A 20666-nucleotide genomic window follows, 5' to 3' on the forward strand; every position below is an offset into this window, starting at 1 on the left:
GATGCAACTAGTTATACTGGACATCCACGAGATACATTTTACTAACGCTGTCAACTCAAGTTAAGTGGGGGGACGACATGTACCTGCGTGTACCCCGACTCGAGCCCTGCTCATACCGGCTAGTCAAGTATACAAGTAGGTGGTAACAGAACCCGACCGCAGCAAGGTAATGGAGCCATGCCAGCCTCTGAGTCTGAATAAGCAGAGTGCTGAACGCTGCTCAGCCTCGTCCTACTCCCACGCGCACTCCACTCAAAGCATCAGACAAGACCTGCACAAAAACCAGGGGGGCAGCAAAAATGACAACGCGAAACCTCGCGTCCAGCTCAAACTGCGCTTTGGACGTCACACAGGAGTCACACTTGTTCTCTTCTTCGTCGAAACAAGTCACCAGGGTTTTAAGAAGGATGGAAAAAGTGTGCATGGGGAGCCGTCTCCCCAAAAAGGGTGCGTTCTATGAAGTATAACTAGGGTTTCTTTCCAAGAGGCATGGCTTATAGAGCATTGGATCATGTGAACTTGTGCTTCCCATAGCTCCCACCCGACCCGCATATAGTTGCCTCTGAGCTTTGCGTTATTGCATTCAGATATATATACACCACACAGTAACGAACAAGTACCTAAAATAGTCAAACCCTTTGCCTTTGCTTGTTAGCAGGGTCAGGTAAATGAGTAACAGATTTAGTTGTGATTAATTAGAATTTATAAAGTTACAATTCTGAAAATATGAGGCAGTGAATTAAACACTACTAAGGTCTTAAGGTCTGTGGAAAGGTTACTAGCCTTTAGAGATCAATCCGTGTTTTTGCCTGTAGCATGAAGGACATGACTATAGGGCCGATAGGGACAAGTCACAATCTCAGTTTTTAGGTCTCGCCTGAGACAGCGCTTTAGCGCTGTTCTGGCGAGACTTATAGTAGGCACTTTTGGAAGTGGAAACGAGTGCTTTCAGGCCGCCAACTACAGTGCATGTGCTCCGGGCGCGCGCACCATTTGGCAGCCTGAAAGCATTCGTTTTCTTTCACTTTCGCGGCCGCACGGCCGCCCGCGAAAAGTGCTCACCATTTGCCAGCCTGCATTGCCTCTCTCCCCTACCCCCTCCCTTATCCTCTCTTTTATCACACTCTGTAGTGTTCCAAAGAATGTAAACAGGACCCCGCTTCCCGGAGCCTAATTGAAGTCATGCCGATTTTTAGAGCCACTGCCCTTTCCCTTCCCCTGTATCACTGCACTCGCTCTTCCTGTTTCCACTCACTGCACGCTCCTTTGTCTGTGCACTGCACTCTCTCTTCCTGTTTTCACTCACTGCACGCTTCTTTATCTGTGCACTGCGTTCTCTCTTCCTCTGTTCATTTGTTCACTCGCTGCACTCTCTCTTCCTCTGCTTCACTGCTCTTTCCCTTCCCCTGTATCACTGCGCTCTCCATTCCTCTTTTCACTCACTGCACGCTCCGTTCTCTGTCACTGCATTCTCTCTTCCTCAGTGCACTGCACTCTACCTTCTTCTGTTCACTCACTGCACTCTCTCTACCCCTGTGCCACGTGCACTCTCTCTTCCTCTTTTCACTCACTGCACACTCCTTTCTCTGTCACTGCGTTCTCTCTTCCTCAGTGCACTGCACTTCTCTGTTCACTCCTTGCACTCTCTCTTCCTATGCGCCACTGCTCTCTGAGCCTCTCTCACTTCCCTTCTACCACTGCACGGTACTCTCGACCTCTCCTCTTGCCCCCAGTGCACCCACCAGCCCCCCAGGACGGACATCCTGTAGAAAGCTCTCTGGTTGCATGGATTAGAGTCAGACGCGGTGGCGTCCAGCAGGGTCGTTGGGGGGTGAGTGAACATTTTTCATGGAGCACTACATAGAGTGCTCACTGTTTGCCGTTTAAAAAATACATTTAACGTCAGAAGTCATTTGATGCGCAAACTTGTAAGGTTTGGTTTAGGGTTCGAAAGCTGGCATCGCATGGCAGTGTTTCCTCCCCCCTCTCTCTCACACGCTCCTAACCCTCCCTTACAGTACGGAAAAGTTCTAACAGACAACAGACAACAGGCGCCCCTAAGATCGAAACCAGACAGAGCCTTCTGCCTTGGTTAATGGCCCATTCGCAAGTGTTACAATTAGAGACAACGCGGGCGCCAGGAGAAAACAATGCCACACATCCTTACGATTTGTAGGTGCTAAGCCGTGTCCTGTTCTGCTTATAACACAGGATACAGTGGGCAGATTGAAGCCTTTAATTAAAAATATATATCACTAGAGCAGTGAACATTTTTCATGGAGCACTACATAGAGTGCTCACTGTTTGCCGTTTAAAAAGTCCATACAAAAGCACTTTGGATTGGAGGCACTTTTGTAACAAAAGGAACACTTCATTGAACTATTAATACAAGGTTTTATATGCCCATCCCATATTTTACACACTATGTGTTCATTTTCCTGAGTGACATTAAGGATCAGCGAGTTGATTAACAGCACAGCCTCCTGTGTCCATGCAAAGACACAAAGACATTTAAAATTGCGTGCAGTTATGTGTCTGTAGAAAGCACGTGAAACAAACATTGAAGGCTCGTGGGGTGGTAGTTTACGCTACTGACATTGTAAATGACAATGCGTTTTATTTGTATTAAAACCAAAACATAAATAAAAGGCATTGTAATTTTACAATGCCAACAGCTCAAATTAATTTAAATCGGAGTTGTATTTTGATTATAACTCAGAGCAGTCTTTAGTTGTTAATTTGTATTATAACTCAGAGCAGTCTTTAGTTGTTTTATAGTTGTAGTCTTGTTGCACAGTGCATTTTATATACGTTTTTCCTTCCAGCAAGATACCAATTTCGACAACGCCCGTAGATTTTCATTGAAAACCCCAGGCATTGAAGTAACTAGGCTGACAATTTACCCCTCCTAGTTTTGTGGGTATTAAGCCCCTTACATATTTATTTTTTTTGTCCCCCTTTAGCTCTGTTCGCGGTGTACATTGTAATGACCAGGAAATCAGATTGGCTTTTAGCGGACCGCTGCAAACGGACAGGAAGGGGGTCTTTCAGGAGCTTGGGATACACAGCCTTTCCTGCCATTGTTTGTTCTGTGAAATGTTTGGGATTGTCTCTGAGCCGTGCACTGTTTTGCTCTTGGTTGCCTTCCGCTCTTATATTTGGGTAGAGGATTGTTTGCTGTCACACACCTACCTGAGGTGAAGATTTTGGAGTTGGATGTCTGTGAAGTTATTACTGGAATGTGCATGGCACGGCCAAAGTATGGAGGTCTGATGTATTTTTATTTTATTTCACGGCATATTTCACACAATGGATTAGTGCCCAACAGGTTCCATTAAAGACTAAGTGCCACACACACATTTTCGACATTTTGCAGAAATGTCTCTTTACGCGACTTAGAAGCACTCTGTGATTGCTTGGCATGCACACTGGTGCACGCCGCACAATGCTACACAAAACACTGCTGCACGCCACACACTGCTGCACGCCACACACTACTGTACGCCGCACACTGCTACACGCCACACACTGCTGCACACTGCTGCATTACTCACGGCTGCATGCTGCACGACACTGATGCACGCAGCACACTGCTGCACGACGCACACTGCTGCACACCGGACACTGCTGCACGCCACTGCACGGCACACAGTACTGCATGCCTCACACTGCTACACGAAACACTGCTGCACGCCACACACTGCTGCACGCCGCACACTGCTGCACGCCACACACTGCTGCACGCCACACACTGCTGCACGCCACACACTGCTGCACGCCACACACTGCTGCACGCCACACACTGCTGCACGGGACACACTGCTGCACGGGACACAGTGCTGCACGCCACACACTGCTGCACGCCACACACTGCTGCACACTACTGCATTACTCACTGCTGCATGCGACACGACACTGCTGCACGCCACACACTGATACACGCCGCACACTGCTGCACGCCGCTCCACGCCACACAGTGCTGCATGCCTCACACTGCTACACAAAACACTGCTGCATGCCACACACTGCTGCATGCCGCACACTGCTGCACGCCGCACACTGCTGCACGCCGTACACTGCTGCACACCGCACACTGCTTTTACACAAGTTTACGCTACTGACATTGTAAATGACAGTGCCTTTTATTTGTAATAAAACCAAAACATAAATAAAAGTCATTGTAATTTTACAATGCCAATAGCTCAAACTCTTATAAATGCGAGACCTATTGCATTGCAAATGCTTGTTAATTACTGTAGAGTTTTAAGACCCGGTGGGACCCGTCCTGCTTAAATCACACACAGTCTAGGAATTACTGGCAGCGCTACCATCGGAGCTTGTACAGGGCTGGCCAGGCCTTTTACTCCACTGGGCATTTCCCAGGTGGGCTAGGGATCTTGGATGCCGATTTTAAAAGCACTGGGCCGCCTCTGGTGCCTTTGTCACTTTTCCAAGTGACTCGAGGTTAACAGCAGCAGGCACAGTGAGGCTTCAAAGGAGAAGGAGGGATTAGGAAGGTAGAGAGAACACAATCAGATGGAGAAGAGAGCAAGAAAAAAGTGTAAACGGATGGATGGAAAACCATATATAGCACAAGGAGACGAAAGGAGTGGGATTGCTGGAGTATCTTTGCTACAGCGGCTTTTGGTTCTCCAATCTGGCCCAGTGCGTGTGTTCTGCTTCAGCTGCAAGTGTGGGGCATGTTGCCTGAAGACGGCAGTAGGGTTCAAGGTGGGGCTGTATTACGCGCTGTCATTGTTTACACCCGGCCCAACTCACGCTGCCCCCAGGGCAGTGCAGAGCGAGCTGCTTGCAACCGCTCTGTGTTTTCACAGTGCAGGCGGCAACCCGCCTGCACTTTCAAAGGGGATTAGAGGTCCCTGTGCAGGCAGGTGCAGTCCGTGAATGCACCCACCTGCAAGGGGCTGTCTGGAGGGTCCATGGGACCCCCTTTCTTCCCTCCAGAGGGCTGCTCTAAGGGAGCGCATTGACAGTGCGTCACCTGAGAGCATCTTTGCCTCTGCACTCCCATTTGTAATATGCCGCAGGCGCTGAGGCCAAGGAATTCCCTCATTTGCACAGGGCACGCCTCTATGCAAATGAGGGGACGCCCCCTGAAGGTAGCGCTGGTGCTTTAAGTTCGCCAGCGCTATCACAGAAGGGTGAACCCCCTTCTGTAATACCAAAGTGCACCGGGGGCGTGCAAAGCGGGTGCAAACGCCTATTGTAATGTAGCCCCAGGTCATTAACTGATTACTGTCAGTACAAGGGTCAACAGTCTGCTGCTGTGCTCATCATCTGCCTTTGCAGTGCTGGTTTCTCCTCAGTAGTGCACCTATTTAATTTGTTGAGCTACCAGGGCACTGCCTGATTTTAAATGCCATCTCACAGTCAAATCTTGATCCAGTCTGTAGGATAATATGAGGGAATGAATGAATGGCCATTTGTATAGCGCAGTTACTCCGAAGAGTGTCCTGGAGCTAAAAATTACAAACGCTGCACTCAAATGCACGCACACACAAAAAAGATAAAAACAAAAAAATCCAAAGGATTAATGCCATTTGTGGTGTAGGGTAGGGTGAATGGAACCGAAATGTGCATGGAGAACAGGTCTTTTAATTAGGCCTATGGGATGGGCTTAAGGGAAATAGTCTACACACTAGCATAGACTTCATACAAGCTCATATCAACCTTTGCTTTATTCAGCTCTTTGATATCTGCTTTTATAGAAGCAGACATTTTCTGAAACAGATCGGATCGAACCTGGAGATAACAAACATCTCCTTGTCTACGCTAATCTAAAAGCGTGTTATTATGAAACACGGAGTGCAGACGTATGGGAAAAAAATGGAGGAACACAAAGCTTTCTTCCTTAAAAAAATGTATTTCCAATTCTTCACCTGACTTCCCTATACACTAACTTTGCTGCAAAATGTCTGACAGGTTCGCTAAACGCATCTTAATTAGTTCACTCAAGCGACGAGCAATGAGCAATGAGCCCCTGGACTTCTTGCTTTTGTCTGATATTTATATATATATATATATATTATAGTGTATATCAGTCAGTCAAATTCACTTTATTCGGTTAGTTAGAACTATAAAAGCATACTATCAATATACAATAAAAATATCCAAGAAATATAAAATACAATCCAATTCATCAATATACACGTTAAAAGAAATCTCATCAACTATCAGTGTGCGCAAGTTATGATCATACCCTACTTTCTTCTTTATTCTGACTGCAGCAATTAAAAAGCTAGCAATACTAAAAATTTCCCACGCATTATTTAACATTTGGAGATAAAAGAAGAAACAAAAGCCCAATTTATTATTGCTCTATTTTCTGATACATTACGGTATTTTACTTTATTGCAAGATGCGTGCGCTTCAACAATTGTAAATAGTAGTTATAGTTAGGACCAAGTTACAACAGAAAGGGCATTTTTTGTTCTGCTATCAACATTGACACAGTTTGATGAATCGTCACAATACTTCCCCAAAAGAAGTTTGCCCACCTAGGCTCCTTCTATAAAAGTTTTAGGGTGATTCATCAAGCAGGGGCCTAGAAGAAAAGGGGTGGTCTCAAAACGTAATTTACCATGCAATTTCCACAGGAATTTTAAACAGAGTTACAGCCCAAATTGCTGAACTGAAATACACCAAATTTGGCAAAATGCTAGATCTTTACTCAGAAACCGTGCTTCTGTGTTTTGGTTCTAACTAAACATGTATCTATACCGGAACCCTTTGGGATGAATTTAAAAATATAGGTCTTCTGATTGAGTGAGCGGGCTTTTTCAGAACGAGCTCTCGGATGGGCTGGCTGCAACAAGAAAGGATATGATACGGCGGCATAATAATAATAAAAGTGAGTGGGGTAGGGATTCCCTACCTCTCTAGACTTTGTGGGGTGGGGTCCTACCTAGAGGGACACCCAATGAGACTAAAAGTAAAAAAAAAAGAAAAAAGAAAATATATTGCCGCAATGCCCCGGTTCTTTCACTGGGTTGCGGCGTAAAAAAAAAATATATATATTTTTTTAATAAATAATTCCTCCTAGGGTAGCAAGGTCCCTGGGTCAAACCACATGTATTATTTAACAGTATACTGGCTCTCGCGTGACCTCGTGCGCGTGCCCCCCTCCTCTCCTATTAGACAGGTGCTGCATGCAGGGTTCCAGCTGGGCCGCACGGGCCATGGGACTCGCGTCGTGGTCCTCAAAAATAAAATAAGTAGCGGATGTCCCGTGTACCTGAATTTTAAAAAAAATTAAAAAGTGGAGATGGGCCCCTGTGGGGGCTTGAGCGCAACCCCACGGCAAGCAAAGAAATGGAAACCTTACTTCTCTGTAAAAAGAAAACATACAAAATGTACTAGGGAAAAAACGGTTTAAGTAAAGTTATAGTTAGATTAAAATGTCAGATAAAAATACATTTGAAATTAAAAAGACAACAAGCTAACTAGTTATTTATCTCAAATAATTATAACTCATTCAGTAAAATACCTAACTCATGTCCTAGAGATGCACTGCTTATACCCCCAGATATTACATCACTCATATCATGTTCAATGACTGCATTGATAACATCTGAAATGATGTAACTGATAATGTGCATGGTGGGGAGTGAGCTATAGTTACTTTCGAGCATATGTTCTAGTACTTGAGATAATTAACTCATGAATTTCAGTATTTTTTGTGAGCTTAAAATTGATTTTTTTGACTGACATATTCAACTACCTATAAAGTCACTTTAATCTGTTTTTTCTGTGAATTTCTATGGCATTTTGTAAAATGTAAAGCCATTTATTACTACAACTACAAACTAGAACATCACTTTAACCTTTTTTTTTTAGTGAATATATACACACACACACACACACACACACACATATATATATATATCCTCTGAATATATTTTTATGACATATATCCTTTTGCATTGGAACAACTAGGTCAATATTTCAGGCTGCTAGCAGTATCAATCGGCATTGTGGCCTGTATTGAGCCGCAGATGACAGAGCTACCTATGCATCAACCATCACCGTGTATTCTGACAGTTAGAATTGGATATGCAAATATGCTTCTAAATCCATTTGATCAGTTTTACTGGTTTTAATGTTGTAAGGTTTTAGCTTTGGATTTTAGCATTTTTTATTAGATTTTATTAATGCTATATTTTGTACTCATAAATATTCATTTATATATTTCTTGGGTTTAGCGCTATTTGCACTGTGATACTCATCATTGTACTGTACTGCGTTATGATTTGCACTTGCACTGAGATACATTACATTCTAAGGATAATGTGTTTTCTATGTCTATGAACTCTTGTGGGAGTGTCTTTTCACGTATTTTGGAGCACTAGCACTTTAAAAAGGTCGAAAAACTCTCCATTGGCGTATCATGTGATCAAGGCCTCTGCAAGGCTGAAACGCGTAATGGCGGTGGTGTAGGGCGTTCTAACAATAAACTTCTAATGTGCACCGATTTCCGGGTCTATCTTCGTCTTTCGAAAGGAGTTTGGTGACGGAGTAATGAATAGATACACATATATATATACACATATATATATATATATATATATATATATATTCACTTAAAAAACCATAGGTTTCACACATGTTATAGTTAGCTGGGCATTTTCCTCGTGAAAAACCAATGAAATTCCCCCGTTATAGTTAGTGCAGGCAACTATAACTCACGCGACCGTAATCCGCTGCTGATGACGTCAGATATTACATCACTGTATTTACACATTTATATACCCATGTCTTCTTCCTTTTTTTTTTTAGCTATACATATATTTATTTTATTTTTTTCAGAAAGACACATATGTCATCAGTGATGTAATATCTGACGTCATCGGCAGCGGATTACGGTCGCGTGAGTTATAGTTGCCTGCACTAACTATAACGGGGGAATTTCATTGGTTTTTCACGAGGAAAATGCCCAGCTAACTATAACATGTGTGAAACCTATGGTTTTTTAAGTGAATTTGCAAGGTTTTTTAAATGCTAATTCCTAACTATAACGTGTGTGAAACCTATGGTTTTTTCAGTGAATTTGTACGGTTTTTTAAATGCTAAGTTACTTTACGCCGTTCGTGCCGTGCGCGCAGGGTGCGCTTTGCGCACGGTGCGTGCACGGTGGGCACGCGGTGCGCTTTGCGCACCCACTTCATGCAGTTCGTTCCGTGTGCGCACGGTGAGCACGCGGTGCGCTTTGCGCACCGCACGCCCACTTTACGCAGTTAGTGCTGTGCACGCACGGTGCACTTTGCGCACCGTGCACGCACGGTGGGCACGCAGTGCGCTACGCGCACCGCGCGCCCACGTTACGCTTAATGGGCCATGTACGCACGGTGCGCTTCGCGCACCGTCCGCACAAGGAGGACACATGATACGCTTTGTTGTTAAGGGTTAAGGCATACACTGTTCTTCTGTTATAAGGCATGCACGGACACTGCGCTGCGCGCAGTGTCCCCACACGGGGGGATTGACATTGAAGTTTTTTTTAAAAGCATTTACAACGTGCGTGCACGCTGCGCGAACCTCGCGGAATTTTTTCCTTTCCTATAGTGCGCGCACGCTTTGCGCACTCGCCGATTTACCGAATTTTTATTTTTTTTTATAATTGCCCTTGGGGGACCTCCTGGGACCCCTTGACCCCTGCTAGGGGGTCAGGAACTGTCCAGCGTGCCCCCTTTACATGTTTTTCTCCTTTGTGTTTCACCCCCCTCTCAGTGCGAGAGACAAAATGGCGGCCGACACTTCCTGGTTTCGACCGATTCGAATGTTTACTAAGATGTAACAACCAATCAGAAGTGCGCTCGCGGACGGCCGAGTGCGCGCACCCTGCGCGCACGCTGCGCGCGTATAGATATATATATTAATTTAAATGCTATTTTCTCAGAAAATACTGAACAGATTTACACCAAACCTGCAAAAGGCACCAAACGGACCTTATGGCTACCTCTCTGCCAAATTTCACGTAATTCTGTTCAGCCGTTCAGGCTGTAGCTGCGACTAAAGTCCCTATGGAAAAATCCATGGGGAAAACGTGTTTTGGGACCCCCCCTTTTTCTCGGCCCCCGCTTGACGAATCACCCCGAGACTTTCAGGGTAGGAGCGGAGCGCCCCATTAGTTTTGAAAATTTCGCGAAGATTCGTCAATTGGCGCAAAAATTATTCAAAATAGAATTTTGAGATTTCCTATGGAAACTCGGTCCTAACTATAACTATCTACTGGCGACCGCCAGTAGATTATATATATATATATATATATTTTCACTGAAAAAACCATAGGTTTCAGGGGCGTTATAGTTAGCTGGACATTTCCCTCGTACAAAACCATTGAAATTCCCCTGTTATAGTTAGTTCAGCTAACTATAACACGTGCCCCCGCAATGCACTGCTGATGACGTCACATATAACATCACTCATGACATGGTCAGTGACATCACTGATGACATCTCAAATGACATGGTTTTTTCAGTGAATTTCAAAGGTTTTTTAAATGCTAATTCCTAACTATAACGTGCCTGAAACCTATGGTTTTTTCAGTGAATTTCAAAGGTTTTTTAAATGCTAATTCCTAGGTATAACTTATCTCTAACCTATGATTTTTAATGATTTTCATAGGATTTCTAAATCTTTATTTTTCAGCGTATCAATTCATTTATTTATGTTTTTTACATTGTTTTTCACCATTTTTTAAAGGTTTTTTCCACTTATTTCTTAAAAAAATTAATATTCTTTGTAATGAAATTTTTTAAAAAAAATTGTAAATTTTTTAAAACTATTTTTTATAATTTTTGTATCTTTTTGAAACTATATTTTTAATACTTTATTATTTTCTTTTCAATTATTTTTTGGATTCGCGCAACCAGAGCGTACCTTTCTCAATCCCCGCACGGAACATAGTCGCCATTTTACGATTGTAGTGTAGGAGCCGCGTACGGTGTGCGTTGGGTACGTATTTTCGTGCACGATTGCATGCGACCGGTACACGACTCCAAGCACATATGCGACACGTACGAACTACGCAACGTGACGCCCGCGCGCTTCTGCGAAACATGATGTGCGTGGTTGACGCGGTGGGTGCACGAATCCAACGCGTGCACACCAGGGAGGCACGCTGAGAGCCGTCCACTCCTAATTTTATCGTAAACAAAAATAGCCCCCCCATCACAAATTTTTATTATCCCCGGGGACCCCATCCCCCGGGGCTTATAAAAAAACATTGGGGACCGTGGGGCAGGGGCCCCCAACGCCCCCACGGTCCCAGCCTTCTCCCAGCGTCCTTCGGGAGACGGCATTGCTTTTCCACATGGGGAGCTGCTGACATGCAGCTCCCAGTGTAGAAAAGCAATATGGTTTGGATTTTGAAACAAAGTTTGCTATGGGAGGGCGGGAGACTCCCGGCCTCTCATAGCACACAACAGTGTCCTGGGGGTGTGCACCCCAGGACACTGCAGGAGCAGGCCCTGGGGGTTGGCGGTCCCCTTGGGTCCTCGAGGGCTCGAGGGGGGGGCCACACAGCCCCCCTCACTCAAAAAATAAAGCCCCGGGGGGTGGTGGTCCCCGGGGCTTGGGGGGGCCATTCAGCCCCCCCCACCCATTTATTTTCTAGCCCCGGGGGTAGCAGTCCCCAGGGCTGAGGGGCCCCTGGGCCCCCCAATAAATGTTACGGTGTTTGCCCCCGGGATTTGCCCACCCCCGGTTGATAAGTATTAAGGAACCGCGAAAGCCCGCGCTTTTTTTTTTGTTTTTTTTTTTACGGTCGGATCCGCGCACCCTGCGCGCATTTTGCCTTTTTTATAAAATAAAAAAAGGGGTCCTGGGAGTCCTTCTGGGACCCCCTAAGCAAGTGTAGAGGGTCAGAGTATTTCTACCCTGCCCCCTTTATATGTTTTACACACTTATTTCCCTTACTTCTTCAGCCTCGCTTCTACCGAGGCACAAAATGGCTGCCCACAGTTCCTGGTTTCGAATGTTGACAGCCAATTAGCATTCAGCGCGTGATCGGGAGGGTGCGCGTAGGGTGCACGGATCTTCCGAGGCCATAGATATATATGTACATTTAACTGTAATTTTCTCAGAAACTACTCAACAGATTAACACCATTGAAGCAAAAGGCACGAGTCTGAACTGAGGACTACCTCTTTGCCAAATTCGGTGTAATTTAGTTCAGCAGTTCGGGCTGTAGCTGCGGCTAAAGGTCCTATGGGAAAATGCATGGGGAAAACGCGTTTTGGGACCCCCTTTTTTCTCGGCCCCCGCTTGACGAATCACCCCGAGACTTTCAGGATAGGAGCGGACCGGAGCTGGCCAAAAGTTTGGAAAATTTTGCGAAGATTCGTCAGCCGGCGCCAGACTTATTGGGAATAGAATGTTGCGGATTTCCTATGAAAAATAGGTCCCAACTATAAATACCTACTGGCGACCGCCCGTAGTAGATATATATATATTTTTTTATACACACAGACACACACTTGACACAGTGGCCCTCACCACTTTGTAGTTATAGTTAGGCCAGAGTTTCCATTTGAAAAGAGTGTTTGTTTCATTAATACTTTTGGCATCTTGACTAATCTTCACAAAACTTTACCCCCAAAAAAGCTCAACCTTTGCTTCTTCCTGGAAATTTACAGTTATCAATCAAGCAAGGACCAACAAAAAGAGGGCTCCAAAACAATTTCTCATGTTAATTCCTACAGGAAACGTCTGTTGAAGCTACAGAAAAAGGGCTGATTTGAATGACACCACATTTGGCAAAAAGTTCCAACTTTACTGGGAAAATGTGTTTTTTGTGATTTGGTGTAAATCCTTTCGAACATTTGTTAAAAAAGGCATATTTTTATGGTTTATATCTAGATATGCTCTGATTGGCCATGTTTAAGGGGACTTGCCAATCCCGATTTGCTCACCACAAAAATATGTTGGTAGCCATTATAGATCGAGGATAACGTCCCTATGTCCTCTAAATTAATAAAGAATAAAGTTAAAGGAAGAGCACACCCTGACTCAAAGGGGCAAGAGGAGAAGGTTGCAAAGCAACCCTGCAGTGATTGGTTAGCACACAACATTGGCAACATGTTGTGGCAGCCATTACTGGACTCTGGGACATGGTCCCCATTGAAATGCATATAATGAAAGACTTCACCTAAAGGCGCACATGTAAGGAGTAAAAACGCATTTTAAGAACAATATAAATTATTTATTGGTGATACCATACTCATTTTAGTAATTGTGATGTGTAATAAGGTGATTTTACCCTGCAAAAAATGCTGATCCTCTGATGGGATTTGATGAGCCATGCTTGAGAGAAAAGGGTTCCTCTGATGATTTTCTCTTATAGGTTATGTAAGGGGAAGTTATAAGGAGCAATTTATTTTTCAATAAACTCACATTATCTTCCTCAGCCATGCGAGACTTAAGTCTGATATTCTGAGTAAAACGTACTTGGCAACACCATCCTTAGTCTGTCATTTGATTGCATAGTGATCTTCTGCAGCTTCCCACAGTGTTCTAAAGAATAACTAGAGTTCTAACAATCTGCATTTTTGAGAACAGTATGGAACCCCTGAAATACTCGATGTAATAAAAGCTGTTAAACCTTAAACATTTCCTTTATAAATCAACATAATGAGGGGGAAAAACTAGAGCACTAAATCTGTATTCATGAAAAAAGTGTGGCACTCCTGAAGTCATTTTGATGAAGCCAAAGCTGAAAACAAAGAATTCCTTGAGAAATGAACAAAACGAGGGGTCTATTTTTGTCATAGAAATTATGGTTAATGCTCTACAAAGCAAACATGAGGACACTTTGTTTTTTAGGAGTTCTCAAATACCTTCCTCAATGTTAGTAAAACATCCTGACATGCAAAGTCCAATATGTATTTCCAACACCACAAGCAGCCTTTCAGCTAACTCACTAGTAATCAACTGCATTCTAACAACAGATTTCTAATGAAAAACTGACATTTTGTATTAAAGACAAAAGTGAGTCGCTCCTAAAGTCAGTTTGTTGGAATAGGAGCTTTTGAATCAGAAGCTTACAGTGGAAACACCCTGACAGGATTTACACTAAACTTGGCATTAATGCAGACTTTTACTTAGAATCCATGCTTTTCCGGTTTTGGTATGCTCATTCAGTAGTTTAAAAGATGAGTTTTATAAAAAAAAAAAAAAAAAGGTCCCCAATGGGCGTGAGAGTGAATACTTGAGAAGCCATTTTCTCCTATTTTATGAATATGCATTCTGTTTGATGGATAGTAAGGTTAGCATATTCTGAACATTTTCAAATTCATACAAACGAGTTAATTGGGGCGGGAGGGTCAGGTTAATGGCAATTAACAATTCTGGCCCTCCTGTTTTTATCTAGGAACGATGTTAGCGGTCCCAAATTCAACTTCCAGTACCATCATCCATCTTAAACTCTGCCTACAGCCCATAGCGGTGACCGCAGCAGCGAGACATCTATTGCTTTGGCATTCAATCTGGTCGAAAGGTGTAGCTGAACTAACCCAGGATATCATTAGGGATTGTAGGTCGTTAGACCAAGTATACACGATACTGTGACTCTCTCTTAAATCAAAAAGTCCCTCCTAATCATAGGATAGGATCTGAATGTGTGGGAACCCCTGGGGACATAATACTATTCTCCAAAAATGCTCAGAAACAAATGATCAAGGAAAGATTACAGCAAGCTACTACAACTGTGGAGGAGATCCCACCGACAGTTGCGTTATACATATCATACCTTAACCCCCACGGGCTTCAGAACTACCTGGGATGGGTTCCCAATTCACATCACAGGTTTTTACTGACAAGACTCAGTTTTTCCATCTTTCATCACTTGGTAGCATTTCCAATGAGCACATAAGGAGGAAGGAAGGAGAAAGATCTGCCCCCCTTATACGATAACTGGTGGCAGTCCCTATTCGTAGGTGTAGCTTAAGCTCATCCTACTTTGGTTCTATTTTCTTTTGTATTATAGGACCATTATTTTAATTTTAAATAATATTTATCTGCATCTTATTGCCTTTTTCTTTTTACTAACGTTTGATCGGTTTTTAACCTGCACAATTGGCATATTTTTATTTTATGTGCTTTTTTGGTCATATCGTTACCTACTGAATAAAGTTATATGATTGATAGATAGTAAATTTTGGATATTCTGAAAAATTTCAAATTTATGCCTATGAATTAATGGGGGTTGGGGGGGGGGGGGGGGGGGGGTCAGATTAAAAGGGAGGTCCAAAATTGTTCATTTGCTATTAACTTTGGCGCTGTTCGACAGATTTAGCACAAACTATGGCAAAATTTAAATGGACATTTATTCAATTTGCGACCAAGTTTTGTGCCAATCCATCCAGGGAGAGTTTATAACATGTATATATGCTAATAACGTTGGCGCTGTTTCATGACTCTGCCTGAATGTGGCAGGCAGTTATGGAGTTAAACCCAATGAGGGTATTTCTAGTTTTCCTGCAGACCCAATATGTGGAGAACAGTTACAAGAGAGGGTTAAAAATGATTGGATTTTCTATTAATACTGGAATTGTTTAAGGGGCCAGCCTGACATTTGTCAGCATGTTTATCTTGCTTTTTGCATACTGAGTTGCATGAAGATAGGATAAGGGTACAACTTAAAGGGAGTCAAAATAATGATTTTCGTACCATTTGAAAATACTTCACAAACTCTGTCAGATCTTTTAAGTTTAAAGGGGGGGGGGGGGGCTGATAAATCTGCATGAACTGAGCAGGCAGTTACCAAGTTAATCCTAGTGTGGGCATGTTGTGTTTTTTGCCACCATCAAACAACCACACACCATACCTTCAAACAGCCAAATACTAACAAATAATTTACTCACAACCACCATAAACCATAGTGCCAATACCCCATAGCCCCCTCCACCCCTGCATGCAATTGACACATGAAATGAGCGACCCAAACAAAAGACTAGGACACAAGATTTTTGTTGTAGGAAACTTGTTAAATTTTGAACATAAGGCAAGACGAAATTGGATTAGCTTACAGACCATCCAGGACAGCCAGTGGATGAGCAACCTATACAGGCTGCTCATCTGATTAGCCAAATTGTGCCTAGACTACATACCAACGGGCGCTATAGCTCTTGGGATCCTCACCCTGGGACCCCCAACACTGAACTCGTGCCATGTGGCGGAGTGGTACCGGGCAAGCCCCCAATTGCTCAGGTTTACAACAGCTCGTGGGACTACCGGGGTGCCGTCGCATTTTTCTCCAGGGCCCTGCAATTAGGCCTTGAGGGTAGTTGGCCAGGAGCACACCCTCTGTGCTCCCCTATTTGGTTGCATTCTGCACCAGAAACCCTTGGATCCCCCCGTAACTAGGCCAAGCCCACAAGGGAGGCTATAGTCGACCCTGCTCCCCCTCACACCCCCCAATGCTGCCTTGCCAACCTACCTGCATTCTGCTCTCTCCAGGACTTCCCGCAAGTCCAGACAGAACATATCTGTGCCTGTGTTCAAAAGGTGGACTCTGTCCTCTGCAAAGAAACCTTTGGTTTGCACACTGAGGAGACTGTGCCTTATGAAACCCCATTTCCTTTGTTCCGTGAACTTCCGGATGGAGCTGTTGGTCCATCTGCATGATGCCTCAACAGCCGCCCCCAGATTGTGCCCCCCTCCAGAACCTACGTGGAATGATCTGAGACCACACAATTTCGCAGAGCCCCATGCATTTGCCGACTGTTCACCAATGCCTCCTTTATGGCCTGTACTAAGGGTTGCATGCCCATTGTGGTCACATTGTTGCCTCACAGGTGGATTATGGGCCTCTTGGGGCCCCTGGGGGCCCTAGCTAGTACGTGGCACAGTCTAGTTATGAGGTTTGCCCAGCGCATGCCTGGGAAACCCATCCATGTTATGGCGGTGCGGAGAAAGCCCTGGCTCCAGTTCCATTACTTGGCTCGCTGTGCCGCCCTTAAGACAAAGGAGTCACCGATGACTCACACTCTGTGTGATATGATCTATGGCGCACTGTGTGCAAATCTGTGCCTTTCTGATTAGGAGTTTGCTATGCTCTTGGTTTACACCACACTGACCAGGCCCCAGGTTCAGGGTTCACGGGTAACCATATGCCGCACTAGCATACCACCCAGGCGAATTACTAAAGTGTGGAAATGGGGACCCACTCCCCGCTAGTTTGATGCATTTTGGTGATCGCTTCCCAGGTCATGAGTATATTTGTTAATAAGTTATTGTTTGAGGTCAACACAATTTAACTATCTTTTTCCACTTACTTCGGTTTGTAAGGGAGAATGGCACCGGCATAACATATGACCCCTTGAGGAGGTTAATGACTTTTTGTGACTTGGGAAGCGTGGAATATTATCCCAGATCGTGCCACTGCATTGCTTGGGCTAGGGGTGGAAGGTCTAGCACCGCCACCCCTCGCCATCCCTGGCTGTTTGTTAACATGTCCCCAAGGGTTAAGGCTGTGTCATGTCCTTTCATGGATGCCAAGTGTGCATTAACTGATCATTCTACATGAAGGGTGAGGTGTCTACCGCAGCAAGCAACATGAGCGATTATGATTATGCCCCTTATTCTGCTTGGTACGCACTGCGGTATATATTTGATGGAAAACTCCTTGAGACATAATTAATTGGGGAGCAAATTAGTGAGGAATAATTGCTCTGTATGCAATGAATTTGAGCCTTCCCTGAACTATGCCCAAGGAAACACCAGGCCCCTTAAAGGAAAGCTGTTCCATGATGATGGTCTGCACCGGAAACTTGATCCTGCAGTTGTTAGTGTGGGACCTTATCCTGTAGACCCCAAGTGAGCCCCCTTCCCCCCCCCCGCCCCCGATTGTGGCCTTGTCAACGTAGCGCTCTGATACTGCAGCATATCTTACTAATTGCAACAACAGAATATGGAACCTGCATATTTTACATTTCCCATATTCCCGCGCTGGTCTCAAGTTTATGAAGGGCATGTGTATCTAGATCACAGGTCTCAAACGGGTAATGTGTGGGCTACTGGTAGCTTGTGAACACCCATGGAGTTGCTCTCCAAACTGAATCTCCGCCCTGTCTTAGTCAGAGGGTTCATGTACATTAAAGAAGGCAGCATTGTTCATATTGGGACCCTTAGCGTAGAAGCCAGCTGAACCAATTAAAGGCCCTCATGACAAGGCTCAAACACTACATGGCCGTGCATGACCAAATGTATCAACAAAACTTTGCTCTGTCAGACCAAGAGCTGGAGTCGGACCAGTGTCGCCTTATAGCGGGCCAGAATGGAAGTGGTATCTGAATGAAATGTGTTAATCTTCACAACCTGATATGCTGATACAGACAAAACGGTTGCATTTCCAAATATATTGAAAGCTAATAGCTGAATAGTAACTCAAACTGCACTGGATAGACTTATTACTGTTGTAATGTCTTTAGTGTTAGGGCATGTGGGCGATATTGTACATCGATACAATGTATTAGTGGATGCAGATGATTTTCCTTTAGCTGAAATAGCTCTCATCACAGAAAAAGTTAGAGACCCCCGCTGTGGATTGAACAGACTAGTGAATCTGCACCTTTCATTCACCAGGGAAGATTGTGAACCCATGTGCCTATTGTTGGTGGCACTGCTCACCTGGGCCAGAGAATGTGTCAAATGTCAATTGAACACCTACTACATTAAGCTTCTTTCACATAAGGCCAACTGCTTTGGTTCTTTTGCGTATACATGGTACAGTAACTGTATCAACCAGTTCTAGGGCTTTAACTGTTGGGCTTTGCATGTTGTAGAACTGGGTTGCCTAAGCCCCACTGCCCCTTTAAGGCCTGTTGCTTTGCAAAACCCCATCTTACCAGTACTCGAGCATTGTAACCCAAGAAAGCGTGTGATAGGTTGATAAAGTTGAAAGGCAGATCATGTACACACAAACACCTGGGCAGTGCTTCCCAAACGTTTTGGAACTATGACCCACTTTTTCGTATAACAAAAATTTGCAACCCACCAAGCTTTAATAGATATAAGACGGGCGATTTTCGGTGTGGTATGTATTATTATTTGCAGAAAAGCTAATTTTCCACTGAAATAGTCACTAAACTTGCAGACATACAGTTTCAGTGAATAGTTAAATGTGCAATACCAAGTAAAGTATCTTGATTTGTTTTGATCCTACTAAATCTTAGTTTCCATCATACTTCAGAATTACAAAAAAAATTATTTAATTTTGCTTTCCAACTGCTGAATGTGTATAGTTAATTTACAGGTATTTACATTTTGTCCAGCTTTCTTTTTACACTTGATCTACCATAGTAGGATTGTCACATAATTCACTTTATTTTACTTTCTCTGATTGCAACGTGAGAGGAGTTCGTAAACACCAGTCTCTGTATAAAACAAAATGCAGCAGAAGATGTAGTCTGACAATTGGCCTCTGTCTTTGAAACACAGCATATGTGACAACGATAAATATAGAATTTCAAGGCATCTTTATTTATTGTCTGGACTTTGGCGACCCAAAAAACATCAGCTCCCGACTTACTAGTGGGTCGGGACATTCAGTTTGGAAAAACACAGCCGTAAGATGTGCCTGCCATGGAAGAGCCCACCTTGACCCCAGAGATGTGCTAGTGGTAACTTGCTGCCTGCAACCCGCTAAAACCAGATGGTCTTGGGGAGGGCAGCGGCTTGTGGCGCATGGTGATGTGGCACTAGGTCTCTGCCTGTCAAGGTGGCTGCGCGTGCTGCAGGCAGCCCCAGATGCACTCTTATGCGCCCACACACCCATTATGAGGCATCCAAACAGCCAACATGAAATAAACTAATTACGATGTTTTTAAAAATTTCACTTAACAAAACTATTAAAATTTGGTTATGGCTTGCGTAGTGTATTCCCTTTTTATTGTATGGCAAAAGCCAAACAAATTCACTGACAAAACCACAGTTCGTCTTGGTTAATTTCAAAACCTTGTAAAATCCTGGCAATGCATCAGTTATGGAATGCTACAAGGATCATAAGTTGCACCCTCATCATGCTCTGCTCATGAAGTCGCACATGACATCACTGATGACCCCTCAAAATACATCATATAACCATACACACATTCATACAGCTATTTTCACACACTCACCGCATACTATACATATATCAGCAACAAGATCTGCTGATCCATCAGTTGACACATGATCACACATCCACCATCAGAAGGCCCCACACCAGTGATTATATGGTCACACGACCACCATGGGGAAAAAAAACATCTAACATTCACTGCCGTAACCAAAGACACACAATCACACAACATATTTCCCATCTTATACAAAAACACAACCGGCATACAGCAACGCACACCGTTATAAGACCACACAAGCAGCAGCATGCTCAGTCAAATGGCATCACATCCACTGCCACACAATCACAATCTCAAACCCACTATCATATTAAAGAACAAACAACCAATAACATGCCCTCACACATACATCATAACATTACCATACATCCATAGTCAAACATACACCCATCATTAAATGATTAAACAACCTCATTATATGGTTAAACACATTCAAATCAAATGGTCACAGCCACCCGCACACTACCATCATACACCAACAGAAATACTAATTAATGGGACGTCATCATCACATACACAATATCTTAC

At 43.9% G+C, this 20666-nt stretch overlaps 1 protein-coding gene across 2 annotated transcripts in view; it reads right to left on the reverse strand.

Annotated features, from left to right (window-relative positions):
- The window catches only part of MCU (mitochondrial calcium uniporter), a 695883-nt gene that overhangs the window by 286615 nt on the left and 388602 nt on the right, over nucleotides 1-20666 (reverse strand). The window lies entirely within an intron of this gene.

The sequence above is a fragment of the Triturus cristatus genome, chromosome 1_2, assembly GCF_964204655.1.
Source record: "Triturus cristatus chromosome 1_2, aTriCri1.1, whole genome shotgun sequence".
Taxonomy (NCBI): domain Eukaryota; kingdom Metazoa; phylum Chordata; class Amphibia; order Caudata; family Salamandridae; genus Triturus; species Triturus cristatus.